The sequence below is a fragment of the Chiloscyllium plagiosum genome, unplaced genomic scaffold (assembly GCF_037043375.1).
Source record: "Chiloscyllium plagiosum isolate Xiang-an unplaced genomic scaffold, Cpla_swu_hap1 HiC_scaffold_21, whole genome shotgun sequence".
NCBI lineage: Eukaryota > Metazoa > Chordata > Chondrichthyes > Orectolobiformes > Hemiscylliidae > Chiloscyllium > Chiloscyllium plagiosum.
This window is the reverse complement of record NW_028270159.1, coordinates 99,084,988-99,108,642: the sequence shown is the minus strand read 5'-3', so window position 1 is coordinate 99,108,642 and position 23,655 is coordinate 99,084,988. Positions and strand designations below refer to the sequence as shown.

General features: G+C 45.4%; 6 non-coding genes across 6 annotated transcripts; all 6 read left to right on the top strand.

Annotated features, from left to right (window-relative positions):
• The first annotated feature begins 2,799 nt into the window (after positions 1-2,799).
• On the top strand, positions 2,800-2,872 carry trnav-aac (transfer RNA valine (anticodon AAC)). The gene has a single exon. It is a non-coding gene; the product is annotated as a tRNA-Val (tRNA).
• A 6,634-nt stretch (positions 2,873-9,506) lies between these two features.
• trnav-aac (transfer RNA valine (anticodon AAC)) lies at positions 9,507-9,579 on the top strand. Its single transcript has one exon. It is a non-coding gene; the product is annotated as a tRNA-Val (tRNA).
• Positions 9,580-12,860: 3,281 nt separating this feature from the next.
• On the top strand, positions 12,861-12,933 carry trnav-aac (transfer RNA valine (anticodon AAC)). Its single transcript has one exon. It is a non-coding gene; the product is annotated as a tRNA-Val (tRNA).
• A 3,281-nt stretch (positions 12,934-16,214) lies between these two features.
• trnav-aac (transfer RNA valine (anticodon AAC)) lies at positions 16,215-16,287 on the top strand. Its single transcript has one exon. It is a non-coding gene; the product is annotated as a tRNA-Val (tRNA).
• Positions 16,288-19,568: 3,281 nt separating this feature from the next.
• trnav-aac (transfer RNA valine (anticodon AAC)) lies at positions 19,569-19,641 on the top strand. Its single transcript has one exon. It is a non-coding gene; the product is annotated as a tRNA-Val (tRNA).
• A 3,281-nt stretch (positions 19,642-22,922) lies between these two features.
• On the top strand, positions 22,923-22,995 carry trnav-aac (transfer RNA valine (anticodon AAC)). Its single transcript has one exon. It is a non-coding gene; the product is annotated as a tRNA-Val (tRNA).
• Positions 22,996-23,655: the final 660 nt, after the last annotated feature.

Genomic DNA, 23,655 nt, shown 5'->3' with positions numbered 1-23,655 from the left:
AAAGAAATTGCACTCTCAGAGGAACCTTTCGACTTGCGCATTCATAGCGTCGCTAGTATTAAGATCCGCCCCGAGATCTAAGTCATGTTGGAACTGAAACGGAGGAATCGACAGAGAGGCTACAGAATGACATCGCATCCATTTGGTTTTCTTTAAATCACTGACCATCAGGAAAATGTAAACGGGGAGGGCGAGTGGAGAAGTGAAGCAGTTGCAGCTCTGGTGAAATTCCTTCTTTGTGAGTCACTCAGCAACCAGAGACGTGAAGGTGACTCAGGCGTGAAAGCTCTTCACATTGAGAACAAAAAGCATTCAAGGGCAGTTAGCACCTCTTCTGGAGTGGGGGTGGGGTGAGGTAATTACCTTTTGACTTCTGTTACTATGTTCAGAAACTGGCTTTTAGATTGAGGTGAACAGAAACTGCGTTTCTAAAAAGCACCACGGAATTTAGCAAAATTTCTTGAGTCGCTTCTCCTCGATTCCCACACAGGTTTCCAACTCAGTTGGTATCCATGTGGCTCATGTCCAGGAGTGAACATCTCAGCAGCAAATTGCACGGTTAAGGTAAAAGGCAAGGAAAGTGGCATCTCGAACTGGCTCCGAGGTCAGAGCATTCTCACAATGTGATCTGTCGTTCTCGGATTGTAATGCTACCTCCGGTTTTAGGGTGGAGAACATTCTTTGGGGCTCTTATTCTGAAAAAAAAAACAGACACAGTGACTGAAACTATGCTGCACGGTATGATGTGGATCACGGCCTGCTCAGGTTTGTGCATTTTCCCTGTAGTCCGGTGTGTTTCGTGTTCCGTGTAAACGTGAAAGTCGTCCTGTTTCGAGCAATGGGTGAAATCATTTAGCAAAGCAAGAATGGAAATTCCAGTAATGTCAAGCTGCTCATGGTTGTTTGACCAAATCATAAGCGAACCCTTATTCTCACGCACTCACAGACACATTTGTAGCTGAAAAGAGTCTGAGAAGATAGACTGAGCTTACCATTGATTTTTGTCTGGATTGATGGGCTATCAATATCTGCTGCGAAATTGACATTGTAGCCGGCCACATCCCAGCAGCTGTGCGAGTCCGAGAGGAATCATTGAACCCATTTCATGTGACTTTGCATCTGTTGTTATGCAGGAGCACAATTGGAAATAGAAGAAAATGAGGCGGCGCGGCCGCTGGTAGTGTGGCCGAGAGGTCTAAGGCGCTGGATCCAGGTTCCAGTCTCGAAAGGGGCGTGGGTTCGCATCCCACCACTGCCATTTCTGCTGATCAACTCCAACGCTGCAGCTTGTTAAAATGCTGTTTCGGTGCCCACTGTATATTGATGTCGAAAACAAAAGTAAAATGGGTTTGCTTCCCAGGGAACTAACTGTGGTGTGGGATACTGCCAAATATTTCAAAATGTCTCTACTCTCATGATCGTGTTCGCCTCCCGCTCGGTAAATCGCAAACAGTTCTGCCGTCCCAGGCAAGTTGAGCTTTTTCTGAAACCGAATGGAGACTGTTATTTCATCGTTGTTGTGAAACGAAGTCCTACGGTGACTCTACTCGTTGTTATTTGGGTTTCTAGCTAATGGGAAAATCGTTCCAATGAATTTCGATGTCATACCTTGTTGAATTTCCTTCATTTCCGTCCTGGAAACATCGGAAGGGAAAGGTAATCTAATCGAGACTGTGCTTGGTGAAATTCACTTTTTACGGCCAATTCTTATTATGTTCTTTCTTCCTCTCTTTTCAGCATTGTCTGGAAAGTCATGGTTCAGTAAGGCTGCAGTATGTTTGAAAGAGTCGTTTGGAAATGCCCTGTTGTTAGTTGTGAGATTACCTTATGACTCATGCCCTCGGATTGTATCACATTTAGCATTCAAGCATCTCTGTGTCTGAAAATGCATGAGGTATGCCAGTTTTGTTTGTGTTCCGTGTTAAATGCTTTCTGTTTTGCGATTCGCTCAATACATTTCGATTTAACAGGGTTTCTGAGGTAACTTCCAGCAGCAAAAATCCTCAGCTGAGGATCTGGGAAAATTTCACAGAGTATGGTCAGTCGGAGCTAAAGTAAGGAAGTCGTTCGTTTCTGCAGTGTTTCACAATACTACCTTTCCCGTGAGCAGTCGAACAGACGAAATGATTGTACCACAGACTGCGATGGCAAACTCCGCTAAAAAGTAATCCTTTAAAGCCGGTGGAAGCAACGTGACGTTATTGGGGTACACCGTGGAAAAAGATACTTCGGTGGACCTCGTCCATGCTCACCACATAGCCAAAGTTAAACAAGTCCCGTTCCCCAACCTTTAGGCCCCAATCCCTCTGAACGCATCCTATCCAGAAACTCAACCGATTACCTTTGCAATTTTCTGAGTGTAATAGCCTCCTCCACTTCCTCTGGTAGATCACTCCAAACACGCACAACCTTCTTTATGGGAAATGTGCCTCAGGTCCTTTGTCACTTTCAGCCCACTCACATTAAAGCTATGCTGTCGAGTTTTCAACTCACACCAACTTAGGTAAAACACGTAAATACTCAGTTTACCACCCTTCCATAAGGTCATGTCGCAGCTGTTACGCTGCAGGGAAAGTCGTCCCAGCCTATTCCACCTCGCCCTACGGTACAAACATCGACGACATCTTTGTCTATATTTTGTCATCAATTTAACGTGTCTTTTTTTTTTACGTTTTCAAGATGTCGATTACGCTGGACAACAACGAGCTATTGGGAACGGACAGCGCGTTGTAAAAAGAAGAACGGATTCAACTTTCAGTGCTGGACGCAACTGTGCCGCAGCACGGGCGGCTGCGGCTTGTTTCTGTAGTGTAGTGGTCATCACGTTCGCCTAACACGCGAAAGGTCCCCAGTTCGAAACTGGGCAGAAACTGTTTTGTTCTTCAACTGCATGGACAAGAGCTGAGCTTTCTTGCACGCTTTCCCATCTGCAAACCTGCCTTTGAATTTGCTTGATCAAATCTGCTCTGGGAGTGAAATGTAATGCAATTCCATTTAATTACAGTGCAAAGCGTTGTTAAGTTTTTCTCCAACCTGGTTCTGATCATATGCCATTCTGTTGGAGAGTGCAGTTACCGCCTTCTGATCCTTCCACGGAAAGCAGTAGCGCATTTGCCTTCCTTGCGCAGGCGGCTCGGTTCAAAGACAGGAAAGAAGCAGATGCTCTGGTGTCACAGCGCACCACGAATTTCTGAACTTGTCTGCCTGTCAAATGTACCCCAAAGCCGTCTCAGAAAGACCTCATTTGGAAGCTGTCAATCGTTATTCAATGTGCGAGAATTGGCACCAGATATCCTGAATCATGTTTTGGAGCAATTCGCACGTTAGTGGCTCATTCAATCAGCAACAGCAATGAAAGAAATTGCACTCTCAGAGGAACCTTTCGACTTGCGCATTCATAGCGTCGCTAGTATTAAGATCCGCCCCGAGATCTAAGTCATGTTGGAACTGAAACGGAGGAATCGACAGAGAGGCTACAGAATGACATCGCATCCATTTGGTTTTCTTTAAATCACTGACCATCAGGAAAATGTAAACGGGGAGGGCGAGTGGAGAAGTGAAGCAGTTGCAGCTCTGGTGAAATTCCTTCTTTGTGAGTCACTCAGCAACCAGAGACGTGAAGGTGACTCAGGCGTGAAAGCTCTTCACATTGAGAACAAAAAGCATTCAAGGGCAGTTAGCACCTCTTCTGGAGTGGGGGTGGGGTGAGGTAATTACCTTTTGACTTCTGTTACTATGTTCAGAAACTGGCTTTTAGATTGAGGTGAACAGAAACTGCGTTTCTAAAAAGCACCACGGAATTTAGCAAAATTTCTTGAGTCGCTTCTCCTCGATTCCCACACAGGTTTCCAACTCAGTTGGTATCCATGTGGCTCATGTCCAGGAGTGAACATCTCAGCAGCAAATTGCACGGTTAAGGTAAAAGGCAAGGAAAGTGGCATCTCGAACTGGCTCCGAGGTCAGAGCATTCTCACAATGTGATCTGTCGTTCTCGGATTGTAATGCTACCTCCGGTTTTAGGGTGGAGAACATTCTTTGGGGCTCTTATTCTGAAAAAAAAAACAGACACAGTGACTGAAACTATGCTGCACGGTATGATGTGGATCACGGCCTGCTCAGGTTTGTGCATTTTCCCTGTAGTCCGGTGTGTTTCGTGTTCCGTGTAAACGTGAAAGTCGTCCTGTTTCGAGCAATGGGTGAAATCATTTAGCAAAGCAAGAATGGAAATTCCAGTAATGTCAAGCTGCTCATGGTTGTTTGACCAAATCATAAGCGAACCCTTATTCTCACGCACTCACAGACACATTTGTAGCTGAAAAGAGTCTGAGAAGATAGACTGAGCTTACCATTGATTTTTGTCTGGATTGATGGGCTATCAATATCTGCTGCGAAATTGACATTGTAGCCGGCCACATCCCAGCAGCTGTGCGAGTCCGAGAGGAATCATTGAACCCATTTCATGTGACTTTGCATCTGTTGTTATGCAGGAGCACAATTGGAAATAGAAGAAAATGAGGCGGCGCGGCCGCTGGTAGTGTGGCCGAGAGGTCTCAGGCGCTGGATCCAGGTTCCAGTCTCGAAAGGGGCGTGGGTTCGCATCCCACCACTGCCATTTCTGCTGATCAACTCCAACGCTGCAGCTTGTTAAAATGCTGTTTCGGTGCCCACTGTATATTGATGTCGAAAACAAAAGTAAAATGGGTTTGCTTCCCAGGGAACTAACTGTGGTGTGGGATACTGCCAAATATTTCAAAATGTCTCTACTCTCATGATCGTGTTCGCCTCCCGCTCGGTAAATCGCAAACAGTTCTGCCGTCCCAGGCAAGTTGAGCTTTTTCTGAAACCGAATGGAGACTGTTATTTCATCGTTGTTGTGAAACGAAGTCCTACGGTGACTCTACTCGTTGTTATTTGGGTTTCTAGCTAATGGGAAAATCGTTCCAATGAATTTCGATGTCATACCTTGTTGAATTTCCTTCATTTCCGTCCTGGAAACATCGGAAGGGAAAGGTAATCTAATCGAGACTGTGCTTGGTGAAATTCACTTTTTACGGCCAATTCTTATTATGTTCTTTCTTCCTCTCTTTTCAGCATTGTCTGGAAAGTCATGGTTCAGTAAGGCTGCAGTATGTTTGAAAGAGTCGTTTGGAAATGCCCTGTTGTTAGTTGTGAGATTACCTTATGACTCATGCCCTCGGATTGTATCACATTTAGCATTCAAGCATCTCTGTGTCTGAAAATGCATGAGGTATGCCAGTTTTGTTTGTGTTCCGTGTTAAATGCTTTCTGTTTTGCGATTCGCTCAATACATTTCGATTTAACAGGGTTTCTGAGGTAACTTCCAGCAGCAAAAATCCTCAGCTGAGGATCTGGGAAAATTTCACAGAGTATGGTCAGTCGGAGCTAAAGTAAGGAAGTCGTTCGTTTCTGCAGTGTTTCACAATACTACCTTTCCCGTGAGCAGTCGAACAGACGAAATGATTGTACCACAGACTGCGATGGCAAACTCCGCTAAAAAGTAATCCTTTAAAGCCGGTGGAAGCAACGTGACGTTATTGGGGTACACCGTGGAAAAAGATACTTCGGTGGACCTCGTCCATGCTCACCACATAGCCAAAGTTAAACAAGTCCCGTTCCCCAACCTTTAGGCCCCAATCCCTCTGAACGCATCCTATCCAGAAACTCAACCGATTACCTTTGCAATTTTCTGAGTGTAATAGCCTCCTCCACTTCCTCTGGTAGATCACTCCAAACACGCACAACCTTCTTTATGGGAAATGTGCCTCAGGTCCTTTGTCACTTTCAGCCCACTCACATTAAAGCTATGCTGTCGAGTTTTCAACTCACACCAACTTAGGTAAAACACGTAAATACTCAGTTTACCACCCTTCCATAAGGTCATGTCGCAGCTGTTACGCTGCAGGGAAAGTCGTCCCAGCCTATTCCACCTCGCCCTACGGTACAAACATCGACGACATCTTTGTCTATATTTTGTCATCAATTTAACGTGTCTTTTTTTTTTACGTTTTCAAGATGTCGATTACGCTGGACAACAACGAGCTATTGGGAACGGACAGCGCGTTGTAAAAAGAAGAACGGATTCAACTTTCAGTGCTGGACGCAACTGTGCCGCAGCACGGCCGGCTGCGGCTTGTTTCTGTAGTGTAGTGGTCATCACGTTCGCCTAACACGCGAAAGGTCCCCAGTTCGAAACTGGGAGAAACTGTTTTGTTCTTCAACTGCATGGACAAGAGCTGAGCTTTCTTGCACGCTTTCCCATCTGCAAACCTGCCTTTGAATTTGCTTGATCAAATCTGCTCTGGGAGTGAAATGTAATGCAATTCCATTTAATTACAGTGCAAAGCGTTGTTAAGTTTTTCTCCAACCTGGTTCTGATCATATGCCATTCTGTTGGAGAGTGTAGTTACCGCCTTCTGATCCTTCCACGAAAAGCAGTAAAGCATTTGCCTTCCTTGCGCAGGCGGCTCGGTTCAAAGACAGGAAAGAAGCAGATGCTCTGGTGTCACAGCGCACCACGAATTCCTGAACTTGTCTGCCTGTCAAATGTACCCCAAAGCCGTCTCAGAAAGACCTCATTTGGAAGCTGTCAATCGTTATTCAATGTGCGAGAATTGGCACCAGATATCCTGAATCATGTTTTGGAGCAATTCGCACGTTAGTGGCTCATTCAATCAGCAACAGCAATGAAAGAAATTGCACTCTCAGAGGAACCTTTCGACTTGCGCATTCATAGCGTCGCTCGTATTAAGATCCGCCCCGAGATCTAAGTCATGTTGGAACTGAAACGGAGGAATCGACAGAGAGGCTACAGAATGACATCGCATCCGTTTGGTTTTCATTAAATCACTGACCAGCAGGAAAATGTAAACGGGGAGGACGAGTGGAGAAGTGAAGCAGTTGCAGCTCTGGTGAAATTCCTTCTTTGTGAGTCACTCAGCAACCAGAGACGTGAAGGTGACTCAGGCGTGAAAGCTCTTCACATTGAGAACAAAAAGCACTCAAGGGCAGTTAGCACCTCTTCTGGAGTGGGGGTGGGGTGAGGTAATTACCTTTTGACTTCTGTTACTATGTTCAGAAACTGGCTTTTAGATTGAGGTGAACAGAAACTGCGTTTCTAAAAAGCACCACGGAATTTAGCAAAATTTCTTGAGTCGCTTCTCCTCGATTCCCACACAGGTTTCCAACTCAGTTGGTATCCATGTGGCTCATGTCCAGGAGTGAACATCTCAGCAGCAAATTGCACGTTTAAGGTAAAAGGCAAGGAAAGTGGCATCTCGAACTGGCTCCGAGGTCAGAGCATTCTCACAATGTGATCTGTCGTTCTCGGATTGTAATGCTACCTCCGGTTTTAGGGTGGAGAACATTCTTTGGGGCTCTTATTCTGAAAAAAAAAAACAGACACAGTGACTGAAACTATGCTGCACGGTATGATGTGGATCACGGCCTGCTCAGGTTTGTGCATTTTCCCTGTAGTCCGGTGTGTTTCGTGTTCCGTGTAAACGTGAAAGTCGTCCTGTTTCGAGCAATGGGTGAAATCATTTAGCAAAGCAAGAATGGAAATTCCAGTAATGTCAAGCTGCTCATGGTTGTTTGACCAAATCATAAGCGAACCCTTATTCTCACGCACTCACAGACACATTTGTAGCTGAAAAGAGTCTGAGAAGATAGACTGAGCTTACCATTGATTTTTGTCTGGATTGATGGGCTATCAATATCTGCTGCGAAATTGACATTGTAGCCGGCCACATCCCAGCAGCTGTGCGAGTCCGAGAGGAATCATTGAACCCATTTCATGTGACTTTGCATCTGTTGTTATGCAGGAGCACAATTGGAAATAGAAGAAAATGAGGCGGCGCGGCCGCTGGTAGAGTGGCCGAGAGGGCTAAGGCGCTGGATCCAGGTTCCAGTCTCGAAAGGGGCGTGGGTTCGCATCCCACCACTGCCATTTCTGCTGATCAACTCCAACGCTGCAGCTTGTTAAAATGCTGTTTCGGTGCCCACTGTATATTGATGTCGAAAACAAAAGTAAAATGGGTTTGCTTCCCAGGGAACTAACTGTGGTGTGGGATACTGCCAAATATTGCAAAATGTCTCTACTCTCATGATCGTGTTCGCCTCCCGCTCGGTAAATCGCAAACAGTTCTGCCGTCCCAGGCAAGTTGAGCTTTTTCTGAAACCGAATGGAGACTGTTATTTCATCGTTGTTGTGAAACGAAGTCCTACGGTGACTCTACTCGTTGTTATTTGGGTTTCTAGCTAATGGGAAAATCGTTCCAATGAATTTCGATGTCATACCTTGTTGAATTTCCTTCATTTCCGTCCTGGAAACATCGGAAGGGAAAGGTAATCTAATCGAGACTGTGCTTGGTGAAATTCACTTTTTACGGCCAATTCTTATTATGTTCTTTCTTCCTCTCTTTTCAGCATTGTCTGGAAAGTCATGGTTCAGTAAGGCTGCAGTATGTTTGAAAGAGTCGTTTGGAAATGCCCTGTTGTTAGTTGTGAGATTACCTTATGACTCATGCCCTCGGATTGTATCACATTTAGCATTCAAGCATCTCTGTGTCTGAAAATGCATGAGGTATGCCAGTTTTGTTTGTGTTCCGTGTTAAATGCTTTCTGTTTTGCGATTCGCTCAATACATTTCGATTTAACAGGGTTTCTGAGGTAACTTCCAGCAGCAAAAATCCTCAGCTGAGGATCTGGGAAAATTTCACAGAGTATGGTCAGTCGGAGCTAAAGTAAGGAAGTCGTTCGTTTCTGCAGTGTTTCACAATACTACCTTTCCCGTGAGCAGTCGAACAGACGAAATGATTGTACCACAGACTGCGATGGCAAACTCCGCTAAAAAGTAATCCTTTAAAGCCGGTGGAAGCAACGTGACGTTATTGGGGTACACCGTGGAAAAAGATACTTCGGTGGACCTCGTCCATGCTCACCACATAGCCAAAGTTAAACAAGTCCCGTTCCCCAACCTTTAGGCCCCAATCCCTCTGAACGCATCCTATCCAGAAACTCAACCGATTACCTTTGCAATTTTCTGAGTGTAATAGCCTCCTCCACTTCCTCTGGTAGATCACTCCAAACACGCACAACCTTCTTTATGGGAAATGTGCCTCAGGTCCTTTGTCACTTTCAGCCCACTCACATTAAAGCTATGCTGTCGAGTTTTCAACTCACACCAACTTAGGTAAAACACGTAAATACTCAGTTTACCACCCTTCCATAAGGTCATGTCGCAGCTGTTACGCTGCAGGGAAAGTCGTCCCAGCCTATTCCACCTCGCCCTACGGTACAAACATCGACGACATCTTTGTCTATATTTTGTCATCAATTTAACGTGTCTTTTTTTTTACGTTTTCAAGATGTCGATTACGCTGGACAACAACGAGCTATTGGGAACGGACAGCGCGTTGTAAAAAGAAGAACGGATTCAACTTTCAGTGCTGGACGCAACTGTGCCGCAGCACGGCCGGCTGCGGCTTGTTTCTGTAGTGTAGTGGTCATCACGTTCGCCTAACACGCGAAAGGTCCCCAGTTCGAAACTGGGCAGAAACTGTTTTGTTCTTCAACTGCATGGACAAGAGCTGAGCTTTCTTGCACGCTTTCCCATCTGCAAACCTGCCTTTGAATTTGCTTGATCAAATCTGCTCTGGGAGTGAAATGTAATGCAATTCCATTTAATTACAGTGCAAAGCGTTGTTAAGTTTTTCTCCAACCTGGTTCTGATCATATGCCATTCTGTTGGAGAGTGCAGTTACCGCCTTCTGATCCTTCCACGAAAAGCAGTAGCGCATTTGCCTTCCTTGCGCAGGCGGCTCGGTTCAAAGACAGGAAAGAAGCAGATGCTCTGGTGTCACAGCGCACCACGAATTTCTGAACTTGTCTGCCTGTCAAATGTACCCCAAAGCCGTCTCAGAAAGACCTCATTTGGAAGCTGTCAATCGTTATTCAATGTGCGAGAATTGGCACCAGATATCCTGAATCATGTTTTGGAGCAATTCGCACGTTAGTGGCTCATTCAATCAGCAACAGCAATGAAAGAAATTGCACTCTCAGAGGAACCTTTCGACTTGCGCATTCATAGCGTCGCTAGTATTAAGATCCGCCCCGAGATCTAAGTCATGTTGGAACTGAAACGGAGGAATCGACAGAGAGGCTACAGAATGACATCGCATCCATTTGGTTTTCTTTAAATCACTGACCATCAGGAAAATGTAAACGGGGAGGGCGAGTGGAGAAGTGAAGCAGTTGCAGCTCTGGTGAAATTCCTTCTTTGTGAGTCACTCAGCAACCAGAGACGTGAAGGTGACTCAGGCGTGAAAGCTCTTCACATTGAGAACAAAAAGCATTCAAGGGCAGTTAGCACCTCTTCTGGAGTGGGGGTGGGGTGAGGTAATTACCTTTTGACTTCTGTTACTATGTTCAGAAACTGGCTTTTAGATTGAGGTGAACAGAAACTGCGTTTCTAAAAAGCACCACGGAATTTAGCAAAATTTCTTGAGTCGCTTCTCCTCGATTCCCACACAGGTTTCCAACTCAGTTGGTATCCATGTGGCTCATGTCCAGGAGTGAACATCTCAGCAGCAAATTGCACGGTTAAGGTAAAAGGCAAGGAAAGTGGCATCTCGAACTGGCTCCGAGGTCAGAGCATTCTCACAATGTGATCTGTCGTTCTCGGATTGTAATGCTACCTCCGGTTTTAGGGTGGAGAACATTCTTTGGGGCTCTTATTCTGAAAAAAAAAACAGACACAGTGACTGAAACTATGCTGCACGGTATGATGTGGATCACGGCCTGCTCAGGTTTGTGCATTTTCCCTGTAGTCCGGTGTGTTTCGTGTTCCGTGTAAACGTGAAAGTCGTCCTGTTTCGAGCAATGGGTGAAATCATTTAGCAAAGCAAGAATGGAAATTCCAGTAATGTCAAGCTGCTCATGGTTGTTTGACCAAATCATAAGCGAACCCTTATTCTCACGCACTCACAGACACATTTGTAGCTGAAAAGAGTCTGAGAAGATAGACTGAGCTTACCATTGATTTTTGTCTGGATTGATGGGCTATCAATATCTGCTGCGAAATTGACATTGTAGCCGGCCACATCCCAGCAGCTGTGCGAGTCCGAGAGGAATCATTGAACCCATTTCATGTGACTTTGCATCTGTTGTTATGCAGGAGCACAATTGGAAATAGAAGAAAATGAGGCGGCGCGGCCGCTGGTAGTGTGGCCGAGAGGTCTAAGGCGCTGGATCCAGGTTCCAGTCTCGAAAGGGGCGTGGGTTCGCATCCCACCACTGCCATTTCTGCTGATCAACTCCAACGCTGCAGCTTGTTAAAATGCTGTTTCGGTGCCCACTGTATATTGATGTCGAAAACAAAAGTAAAATGGGTTTGCTTCCCAGGGAACTAACTGTGGTGTGGGATACTGCCAAATATTTCAAAATGTCTCTACTCTCATGATCGTGTTCGCCTCCCGCTCGGTAAATCGCAAACAGTTCTGCCGTCCCAGGCAAGTTGAGCTTTTTCTGAAACCGAATGGAGACTGTTATTTCATCGTTGTTGTGAAACGAAGTCCTACGGTGACTCTACTCGTTGTTATTTGGGTTTCTAGCTAATGGGAAAATCGTTCCAATGAATTTCGATGTCATACCTTGTTGAATTTCCTTCATTTCCGTCCTGGAAACATCGGAAGGGAAAGGTAATCTAATCGAGACTGTGCTTGGTGAAATTCACTTTTTACGGCCAATTCTTATTATGTTCTTTCTTCCTCTCTTTTCAGCATTGTCTGGAAAGTCATGGTTCAGTAAGGCTGCAGTATGTTTGAAAGAGTCGTTTGGAAATGCCCTGTTGTTAGTTGTGAGATTACCTTATGACTCATGCCCTCGGATTGTATCACATTTAGCATTCAAGCATCTCTGTGTCTGAAAATGCATGAGGTATGCCAGTTTTGTTTGTGTTCCGTGTTAAATGCTTTCTGTTTTGCGATTCGCTCAATACATTTCGATTTAACAGGGTTTCTGAGGTAACTTCCAGCAGCAAAAATCCTCAGCTGAGGATCTGGGAAAATTTCACAGAGTATGGTCAGTCGGAGCTAAAGTAAGGAAGTCGTTCGTTTCTGCAGTGTTTCACAATACTACCTTTCCCGTGAGCAGTCGAACAGACGAAATGATTGTACCACAGACTGCGATGGCAAACTCCGCTAAAAAGTAATCCTTTAAAGCCGGTGGAAGCAACGTGACGTTATTGGGGTACACCGTGGAAAAAGATACTTCGGTGGACCTCGTCCATGCTCACCACATAGCCAAAGTTAAACAAGTCCCGTTCCCCAACCTTTAGGCCCCAATCCCTCTGAACGCATCCTATCCAGAAACTCAACCGATTACCTTTGCAATTTTCTGAGTGTAATAGCCTCCTCCACTTCCTCTGGTAGATCACTCCAAACACGCACAACCTTCTTTATGGGAAATGTGCCTCAGGTCCTTTGTCACTTTCAGCCCACTCACATTAAAGCTATGCTGTCGAGTTTTCAACTCACACCAACTTAGGTAAAACACGTAAATACTCAGTTTACCACCCTTCCATAAGGTCATGTCGCAGCTGTTACGCTGCAGGGAAAGTCGTCCCAGCCTATTCCACCTCGCCCTACGGTACAAACATCGACGACATCTTTGTCTATATTTTGTCATCAATTTAACGTGTCTTTTTTTTTTACGTTTTCAAGATGTCGATTACGCTGGACAACAACGAGCTATTGGGAACGGACAGCGCGTTGTAAAAAGAAGAACGGATTCAACTTTCAGTGCTGGACGCAACTGTGCCGCAGCACGGGCGGCTGCGGCTTGTTTCTGTAGTGTAGTGGTCATCACGTTCGCCTAACACGCGAAAGGTCCCCAGTTCGAAACTGGGCAGAAACTGTTTTGTTCTTCAACTGCATGGACAAGAGCTGAGCTTTCTTGCACGCTTTCCCATCTGCAAACCTGCCTTTGAATTTGCTTGATCAAATCTGCTCTGGGAGTGAAATGTAATGCAATTCCATTTAATTACAGTGCAAAGCGTTGTTAAGTTTTTCTCCAACCTGGTTCTGATCATATGCCATTCTGTTGGAGAGTGCAGTTACCGCCTTCTGATCCTTCCACGAAAAGCAGTAGCGCATTTGCCTTCCTTGCGCAGGCGGCTCGGTTCAAAGACAGGAAAGAAGCAGATGCTCTGGTGTCACAGCGCACCACGAATTTCTGAACTTGTCTGCCTGTCAAATGTACCCCAAAGCCGTCTCAGAAAGACCTCATTTGGAAGCTGTCAATCGTTATTCAATGTGCGAGAATTGGCACCAGATATCCTGAATCATGTTTTGGAGCAATTCGCACGTTAGTGGCTCATTCAATCAGCAACAGCAATGAAAGAAATTGCACTCTCAGAGGAACCTTTCGACTTGCGCATTCATAGCGTCGCTAGTATTAAGATCCGCCCCGAGATCTAAGTCATGTTGGAACTGAAACGGAGGAATCGACAGAGAGGCTACAGAATGACATCGCATCCATTTGGTTTTCTTTAAATCACTGACCATCAGGAAAATGTAAACGGGGAGGGCGAGTGGAGAAGTGAAGCAGTTGCAGCTCTGGTGAAATTCCTTCTTTGTGAGTCACTCAGCAACCAGAGACGTGAAGGTGACTCAGGCGTGAAAGCTCTTCACATTGAGAACAAAAAGCATTCAAGGGCAGTTAGCACCTCTTCTGGAGTGGGGGTGGGGTGAGGTAATTACCTTTTGACTTCTGTTACTATGTTCAGAAACTGGCTTTTAGATTGAGGTGAACAGAAACTGCGTTTCTAAAAAGCACCACGGAATTTAGCAAAATTTCTTGAGTCGCTTCTCCTCGATTCCCACACAGGTTTCCAACTCAGTTGGTATCCATGTGGCTCATGTCCAGGAGTGAACATCTCAGCAGCAAATTGCACGGTTAAGGTAAAAGGCAAGGAAAGTGGCATCTCGAACTGGCTCCGAGGTCAGAGCATTCTCACAATGTGATCTGTCGTTCTCGGATTGTAATGCTACCTCCGGTTTTAGGGTGGAGAACATTCTTTGGGGCTCTTATTCTGAAAAAAAAAACAGACACAGTGACTGAAACTATGCTGCACGGTATGATGTGGATCACGGCCTGCTCAGGTTTGTGCATTTTCCCTGTAGTCCGGTGTGTTTCGTGTTCCGTGTAAACGTGAAAGTCGTCCTGTTTCGAGCAATGGGTGAAATCATTTAGCAAAGCAAGAATGGAAATTCCAGTAATGTCAAGCTGCTCATGGTTGTTTGACCAAATCATAAGCGAACCCTTATTCTCACGCACTCACAGACACATTTGTAGCTGAAAAGAGTCTGAGAAGATAGACTGAGCTTACCATTGATTTTTGTCTGGATTGATGGGCTATCAATATCTGCTGCGAAATTGACATTGTAGCCGGCCACATCCCAGCAGCTGTGCGAGTCCGAGAGGAATCATTGAACCCATTTCATGTGACTTTGCATCTGTTGTTATGCAGGAGCACAATTGGAAATAGAAGAAAATGAGGCGGCGCGGCCGCTGGTAGTGTGGCCGAGAGGTCTCAGGCGCTGGATCCAGGTTCCAGTCTCGAAAGGGGCGTGGGTTCGCATCCCACCACTGCCATTTCTGCTGATCAACTCCAACGCTGCAGCTTGTTAAAATGCTGTTTCGGTGCCCACTGTATATTGATGTCGAAAACAAAAGTAAAATGGGTTTGCTTCCCAGGGAACTAACTGTGGTGTGGGATACTGCCAAATATTTCAAAATGTCTCTACTCTCATGATCGTGTTCGCCTCCCGCTCGGTAAATCGCAAACAGTTCTGCCGTCCCAGGCAAGTTGAGCTTTTTCTGAAACCGAATGGAGACTGTTATTTCATCGTTGTTGTGAAACGAAGTCCTACGGTGACTCTACTCGTTGTTATTTGGGTTTCTAGCTAATGGGAAAATCGTTCCAATGAATTTCGATGTCATACCTTGTTGAATTTCCTTCATTTCCGTCCTGGAAACATCGGAAGGGAAAGGTAATCTAATCGAGACTGTGCTTGGTGAAATTCACTTTTTACGGCCAATTCTTATTATGTTCTTTCTTCCTCTCTTTTCAGCATTGTCTGGAAAGTCATGGTTCAGTAAGGCTGCAGTATGTTTGAAAGAGTCGTTTGGAAATGCCCTGTTGTTAGTTGTGAGATTACCTTATGACTCATGCCCTCGGATTGTATCACATTTAGCATTCAAGCATCTCTGTGTCTGAAAATGCATGAGGTATGCCAGTTTTGTTTGTGTTCCGTGTTAAATGCTTTCTGTTTTGCGATTCGCTCAATACATTTCGATTTAACAGGGTTTCTGAGGTAACTTCCAGCAGCAAAAATCCTCAGCTGAGGATCTGGGAAAATTTCACAGAGTATGGTCAGTCGGAGCTAAAGTAAGGAAGTCGTTCGTTTCTGCAGTGTTTCACAATACTACCTTTCCCGTGAGCAGTCGAACAGACGAAATGATTGTACCACAGACTGCGATGGCAAACTCCGCTAAAAAGTAATCCTTTAAAGCCGGTGGAAGCAACGTGACGTTATTGGGGTACACCGTGGAAAAAGATACTTCGGTGGACCTCGTCCATGCTCACCACATAGCCAAAGTTAAACAAGTCCCGTTCCCCAACCTTTAGGCCCCAATCCCTCTGAACGCATCCTATCCAGAAACTCAACCGATTACCTTTGCAATTTTCTGAGTGTAATAGCCTCCTCCACTTCCTCTGGTAGATCACTCCAAACACGCACAACCTTCTTTATGGGAAATGTGCCTCAGGTCCTTTGTCACTTTCAGCCCACTCACATTAAAGCTATGCTGTCGAGTTTTCAACTCACACCAACTTAGGTAAAACACGTAAATACTCAGTTTACCACCCTTCCATAAGGTCATGTCGCAGCTGTTACGCTGCAGGGAAAGTCGTCCCAGCCTATTCCACCTCGCCCTACGGTACAAACATCGACGACATCTTTGTCTATATTTTGTCATCAATTTAACGTGTCTTTTTTTTTTACGTTTTCAAGATGTCGATTACGCTGGACAACAACGAGCTATTGGGAACGGACAGCGCGTTGTAAAAAGAAGAACGGATTCAACTTTCAGTGCTGGACGCAACTGTGCCGCAGCACGGGCGGCTGCGGCTTGTTTCTGTAGTGTAGTGGTCATCACGTTCGCCTAACACGCGAAAGGTCCCCAGTTCGAAACTGGGCAGAAACTGTTTTGTTCTTCAACTGCATGGACAAGAGCTGAGCTTTCTTGCACGCTTTCCCATCTGCAAACCTGCCTTTGAATTTGCTTGATCAAATCTGCTCTGGGAGTGAAATGTAATGCAATTCCATTTAATTACAGTGCAAAGCGTTGTTAAGTTTTTCTCCAACCTGGTTCTGATCATATGCCATTCTGTTGGAGAGTGCAGTTACCGCCTTCTGATCCTTCCACGAAAAGCAGTAGCGCATTTGCCTTCCTTGCGCAGGCGGCTCGGTTCAAAGACAGGAAAGAAGCAGATGCTCTGGTGTCACAGCGCACCACGAATTTCTGAACTTGTCTGCCTGTCAAATGTACCCCAAAGCCGTCTCAGAAAGACCTCATTTGGAAGCTGTCAATCGTTATTCAATGTGCGAGAATTGGCACCAGATATCCTGAATCATGTTTTGGAGCAATTCGCACGTTAGTGGCTCATTCAATCAGCAACAGCAATGAAAGAAATTGCACTCTCAGAGGAACCTTTCGACTTGCGCATTCATAGCGTCGCTAGTATTAAGATCCGCCCCGAGATCTAAGTCATGTTGGAACTGAAACGGAGGAATCGACAGAGAGGCTACAGAATGACATCGCATCCATTTGGTTTTCTTTAAATCACTGACCATCAGGAAAATGTAAACGGGGAGGGCGAGTGGAGAAGTGAAGCAGTTGCAGCTCTGGTGAAATTCCTTCTTTGTGAGTCACTCAGCAACCAGAGACGTGAAGGTGACTCAGGCGTGAAAGCTCTTCACATTGAGAACAAAAAGCATTCAAGGGCAGTTAGCACCTCTTCTGGAGTGGGGGTGGGGTGAGGTAATTACCTTTTGACTTCTGTTACTATGTTCAGAAACTGGCTTTTAGATTGAGGTGAACAGAAACTGCGTTTCTAAAAAGCACCACGGAATTTAGCAAAATTTCTTGAGTCGCTTCTCCTCGATTCCCACACAGGTTTCCAACTCAGTTGGTATCCATGTGGCTCATGTCCAGGAGTGAACATCTCAGCAGCAAATTGCACGGTTAAGGTAAAAGGCAAGGAAAGTGGCATCTCGAACTGGCTCCGAGGTCAGAGCATTCTCACAATGTGATCTGTCGTTCTCGGATTGTAATGCTACCTCCGGTTTTAGGGTGGAGAACATTCTTTGGGGCTCTTATTCTGAAAAAAAAAACAGACACAGTGACTGAAACTATGCTGCACGGTATGATGTGGATCACGGCCTGCTCAGGTTTGTGCATTTTCCCTGTAGTCCGGTGTGTTTCGTGTTCCGTGTAAACGTGAAAGTCGTCCTGTTTCGAGCAATGGGTGAAATCATTTAGCAAAGCAAGAATGGAAATTCCAGTAATGTCAAGCTGCTCATGGTTGTTTGACCAAATCATAAGCGAACCCTTATTCTCACGCACTCACAGACACATTTGTAGCTGAAAAGAGTCTGAGAAGATAGACTGAGCTTACCATTGATTTTTGTCTGGATTGATGGGCTATCAATATCTGCTGCGAAATTGACATTGTAGCCGGCCACATCCCAGCAGCTGTGCGAGTCCGAGAGGAATCATTGAACCCATTTCATGTGACTTTGCATCTGTTGTTATGCAGGAGCACAATTGGAAATAGAAGAAAATGAGGCGGCGCGGCCGCTGGTAGTGTGGCCGAGAGGTCTCAGGCGCTGGATCCAGGTTCCAGTCTCGAAAGGGGCGTGGGTTCGCATCCCACCACTGCCATTTCTGCTGATCAACTCCAACGCTGCAGCTTGTTAAAATGCTGTTTCGGTGCCCACTGTATATTGATGTCGAAAACAAAAGTAAAATGGGTTTGCTTCCCAGGGAACTAACTGTGGTGTGGGATACTGCCAAATATTTCAAAATGTCTCTACTCTCATGATCGTGTTCGCCTCCCGCTCGGTAAATCGCAAACAGTTCTGCCGTCCCAGGCAAGTTGAGCTTTTTCTGAAACCGAATGGAGACTGTTATTTCATCGTTGTTGTGAAACGAAGTCCTACGGTGACTCTACTCGTTGTTATTTGGGTTTCTAGCTAATGGGAAAATCGTTCCAATGAATTTCGATGTCATACCTTGTTGAATTTCCTTCATTTCCGTCCTGGAAACATCGGAAGGGAAAGGTAATCTAATCGAGACTGTGCTTGGTGAAATTCACTTTTTACGGCCAATTCTTATTATGTTCTTTCTTCCTCTCTTTTCAGCATTGTCTGGAAAGTCATGGTTCAGTAAGGCTGCAGTATGTTTGAAAGAGTCGTTTGGAAATGCCCTGTTGTTAGTTGTGAGATTACCTTATGACTCATGCCCTCGGATTGTATCACATTTAGCATTCAAGCATCTCTGTGTCTGAAAATGCATGAGGTATGCCAGTTTTGTTTGTGTTCCGTGTTAAATGCTTTCTGTTTTGCGATTCGCTCAATACATTTCGATTTAACAGGGTTTCTGAGGTAACTTCCAGCAGCAAAAATCCTCAGCTGAGGATCTGGGAAAATTTCACAGAGTATGGTCAGTCGGAGCTAAAGTAAGGAAGTCGTTCGTTTCTGCAGTGTTTCACAATACTACCTTTCCCGTGAGCAGTCGAACAGACGAAATGATTGTACCACAGACTGCGATGGCAAACTCCGCTAAAAAGTAATCCTTTAAAGCCGGTGGAAGCAACGTGACGTTATTGGGGTACACCGTGGAAAAAGATACTTCGGTGGACCTCGTCCATGCTCACCACATAGCCAAAGTTAAACAAGTCCCGTTCCCCAACCTTTAGGCCCCAATCCCTCTGAACGCATCCTATCCAGAAACTCAACCGATTACCTTTGCAATTTTCTGAGTGTAATAGCCTCCTCCACTTCCTCTGGTAGATCACTCCAAACACGCACAACCTTCTTTATGGGAAATGTGCCTCAGGTCCTTTGTCACTTTCAGCCCACTCACATTAAAGCTATGCTGTCGAGTTTTCAACTCACACCAACTTAGGTAAAACACGTAAATACTCAGTTTACCACCCTTCCATAAGGTCATGTCGCAGCTGTTACGCTGCAGGGAAAGTCGTCCCAGCCTATTCCACCTCGCCCTACGGTACAAACATCGACGACATCTTTGTCTATATTTTGTCATCAATTTAACGTGTCTTTTTTTTTTACGTTTTCAAGATGTCGATTACGCTGGACAACAACGAGCTATTGGGAACGGACAGCGCGTTGTAAAAAGAAGAACGGATTCAACTTTCAGTGCTGGACGCAACTGTGCCGCAGCACGGGCGGCTGCGGCTTGTTTCTGTAGTGTAGTGGTCATCACGTTCGCCTAACACGCGAAAGGTCCCCAGTTCGAAACTGGGCAGAAACTGTTTTGTTCTTCAACTGCATGGACAAGAGCTGAGCTTTCTTGCACGCTTTCCCATCTGCAAACCTGCCTTTGAATTTGCTTGATCAAATCTGCTCTGGGAGTGAAATGTAATGCAATTCCATTTAATTACAGTGCAAAGCGTTGTTAAGTTTTTCTCCAACCTGGTTCTGATCATATGCCATTCTGTTGGAGAGTGCAGTTACCGCCTTCTGATCCTTCCACGAAAAGCAGTAGCGCATTTGCCTTCCTTGCGCAGGCGGCTCGGTTCAAAGACAGGAAAGAAGCAGATGCTCTGGTGTCACAGCGCACCACGAATTTCTGAACTTGTCTGCCTGTCAAATGTACCCCAAAGCCGTCTCAGAAAGACCTCATTTGGAAGCTGTCAATCGTTATTCAATGTGCGAGAATTGGCACCAGATATCCTGAATCATGTTTTGGAGCAATTCGCACGTTAGTGGCTCATTCAATCAGCAACAGCAATGAAAGAAATTGCACTCTCAGAGGAACCTTTCGACTTGCGCATTCATAGCGTCGCTAGTATTAAGATCCGCCCCGAGATCTAAGTCATGTTGGAACTGAAACGGAGGAATCGACAGAGAGGCTACAGAATGACATCGCATCCATTTGGTTTTCTTTAAATCACTGACCATCAGGAAAATGTAAACGGGGAGGGCGAGTGGAGAAGTGAAGCAGTTGCAGCTCTGGTGAAATTCCTTCTTTGTGAGTCACTCAGCAACCAGAGACGTGAAGGTGACTCAGGCGTGAAAGCTCTTCACATTGAGAACAAAAAGCATTCAAGGGCAGTTAGCACCTCTTCTGGAGTGGGGGTGGGGTGAGGTAATTACCTTTTGACTTCTGTTACTATGTTCAGAAACTGGCTTTTAGATTGAGGTGAACAGAAACTGCGTTTCTAAAAAGCACCACGGAATTTAGCAAAATTTCTTGAGTCGCTTCTCCTCGATTCCCACACAGGTTTCCAACTCAGTTGGTATCCATGTGGCTCATGTCCAGGAGTGAACATCTCAGCAGCAAATTGCACGGTTAAGGTAAAAGGCAAGGAAAGTGGCATCTCGAACTGGCTCCGAGGTCAGAGCATTCTCACAATGTGATCTGTCGTTCTCGGATTGTAATGCTACCTCCGGTTTTAGGGTGGAGAACATTCTTTGGGGCTCTTATTCTGAAAAAAAAAAACAGACACAGTGACTGAAACTATGCTGCACGGTATGATGTGGATCACGGCCTGCTCAGGTTTGTGCATTTTCCCTGTAGTCCGGTGTGTTTCGTGTTCCGTGTAAACGTGAAAGTCGTCCTGTTTCGAGCAATGGGTGAAATCATTTAGCAAAGCAAGAATGGAAATTCCAGTAATGTCAAGCTGCTCATGGTTGTTTGACCAAATCATAAGCGAACCCTTATTCTCACGCACTCACAGACACATTTGTAGCTGAAAAGAGTCTGAGAAGATAGACTGAGCTTACCATTGATTTTTGTCTGGATTGATGGGCTATCAATATCTGCTGCGAAATTGACATTGTAGCCGGCCACATCCCAGCAGCTGTGCGAGTCCGAGAGGAATCATTGAACCCATTTCATGTGACTTTGCATCTGTTGTTATGCAGGAGCACAATTGGAAATAGAAGAAAATGAGGCGGCGCGGCCGCTGGTAGTGTGGCCGAGAGGTCTCAGGCGCTGGATCCAGGTTCCAGTCTCGAAAGGGGCGTGGGTTCGCATCCCACCACTGCCATTTCTGCTGATCAACTCCAACGCTGCAGCTTGTTAAAATGCTGTTTCGGTGCCCACTGTATATTGATGTCGAAAACAAAAGTAAAATGGGTTTGCTTCCCAGGGAACTAACTGTGGTGTGGGATACTGCCAAATATTTCAAAATGTCTCTACTCTCATGATCGTGTTCGCCTCCCGCTCGGTAAATCGCAAACAGTTCTGCCGTCCCAGGCAAGTTGAGCTTTTTCTGAAACCGAATGGAGACTGTTATTTCATCGTTGTTGTGAAACGAAGTCCTACGGTGACTCTACTCGTTGTTATTTGGGTTTCTAGCTAATGGGAAAATCGTTCCAATGAATTTCGATGTCATACCTTGTTGAATTTCCTTCATTTCCGTCCTGGAAACATCGGAAGGGAAAGGTAATCTAATCGAGACTGTGCTTGGTGAAATTCACTTTTTACGGCCAATTCTTATTATGTTCTTTCTTCCTCTCTTTTCAGCATTGTCTGGAAAGTCATGGTTCAGTAAGGCTGCAGTATGTTTGAAAGAGTCGTTTGGAAATGCCCTGTTGTTAGTTGTGAGATTACCTTATGACTCATGCCCTCGGATTGTATCACATTTAGCATTCAAGCATCTCTGTGTCTGAAAATGCATGAGGTATGCCAGTTTTGTTTGTGTTCCGTGTTAAATGCTTTCTGTTTTGCGATTCGCTCAATACATTTCGATTTAACAGGGTTTCTGAGGTAACTTCCAGCAGCAAAAATCCTCAGCTGAGGATCTGGGAAAATTTCACAGAGTATGGTCAGTCGGAGCTAAAGTAAGGAAGTCGTTCGTTTCTGCAGTGTTTCACAATACTACCTTTCCCGTGAGCAGTCGAACAGACGAAATGATTGTACCACAGACTGCGATGGCAAACTCCGCTAAAAAGTAATCCTTTAAAGCCGGTGGAAGCAACGTGACGTTATTGGGGTACACCGTGGAAAAAGATACTTCGGTGGACCTCGTCCATGCTCACCACATAGCCAAAGTTAAACAAGTCCCGTTCCCCAACCTTTAGGCCCCAATCCCTCTGAACGCATCCTATCCAGAAACTCAACCGATTACCTTTGCAATTTTCTGAGTGTAATAGCCTCCTCCACTTCCTCTGGTAGATCACTCCAAACACGCACAACCTTCTTTATGGGAAATGTGCCTCAGGTCCTTTGTCACTTTCAGCCCACTCACATTAAAGCTATGCTGTCGAGTTTTCAACTCACACCAACTTAGGTAAAACACGTAAATACTCAGTTTACCACCCTTCCATAAGGTCATGTCGCAGCTGTTACGCTGCAGGGAAAGTCGTCCCAGCCTATTCCACCTCGCCCTACGGTACAAACATCGACGACATCTTTGTCTATATTTTGTCATCAATTTAACGTGTCTTTTTTTTTACGTTTTCAAGATGTCGATTACGCTGGACAACAACGAGCTATTGGGAACGGACAGCGCGTTGTAAAAAGAAGAACGGATTCAACTTTCAGTGCTGGACGCAACTGTGCCGCAGCACGGCCGGCTGCGGCTTGTTTCTGTAGTGTAGTGGTCATCACGTTCGCCTAACACGCGAAAGGTCCCCAGTTCGAAACTGGGCAGAAACTGTTTTGTTCTTCAACTGCATGGACAAGAGCTGAGCTTTCTTGCACGCTTTCCCATCTGCAAACCTGCCTTTGAATTTGCTTGATCAAATCTGCTCTGGGAGTGAAATGTAATGCAATTCCATTTAATTACAGTGCAAAGCGTTGTTAAGTTTTTCTCCAACCTGGTTCTGATCATATGCCATTCTGTTGGAGAGTGCAGTTACCGCCTTCTGATCCTTCCACGAAAAGCAGTAGCGCATTTGCCTTCCTTGCGCAGGCGGCTCGGTTCAAAGACAGGAAAGAAGCAGATGCTCTGGTGTCACAGCGCACCACGAATTTCTGAACTTGTCTGCCTGTCAAATGTACCCCAAAGCCGTCTCAGAAAGACCTCATTTGGAAGCTGTCAATCGTTATTCAATGTGCGAGAATTGGCACCAGATATCCTGAATCATGTTTTGGAGCAATTCGCACGTTAGTGGCTCATTCAATCAGCAACAGCAATGAAAGAAATTGCACTCTCAGAGGAACCTTTCGACTTGCGCATTCATAGCGTCGCTAGTATTAAGATCCGCCCCGAGATCTAAGTCATGTTGGAACTGAAACGGAGGAATCGACAGAGAGGCTACAGAATGACATCGCATCCATTTGGTTTTCTTTAAATCACTGACCATCAGGAAAATG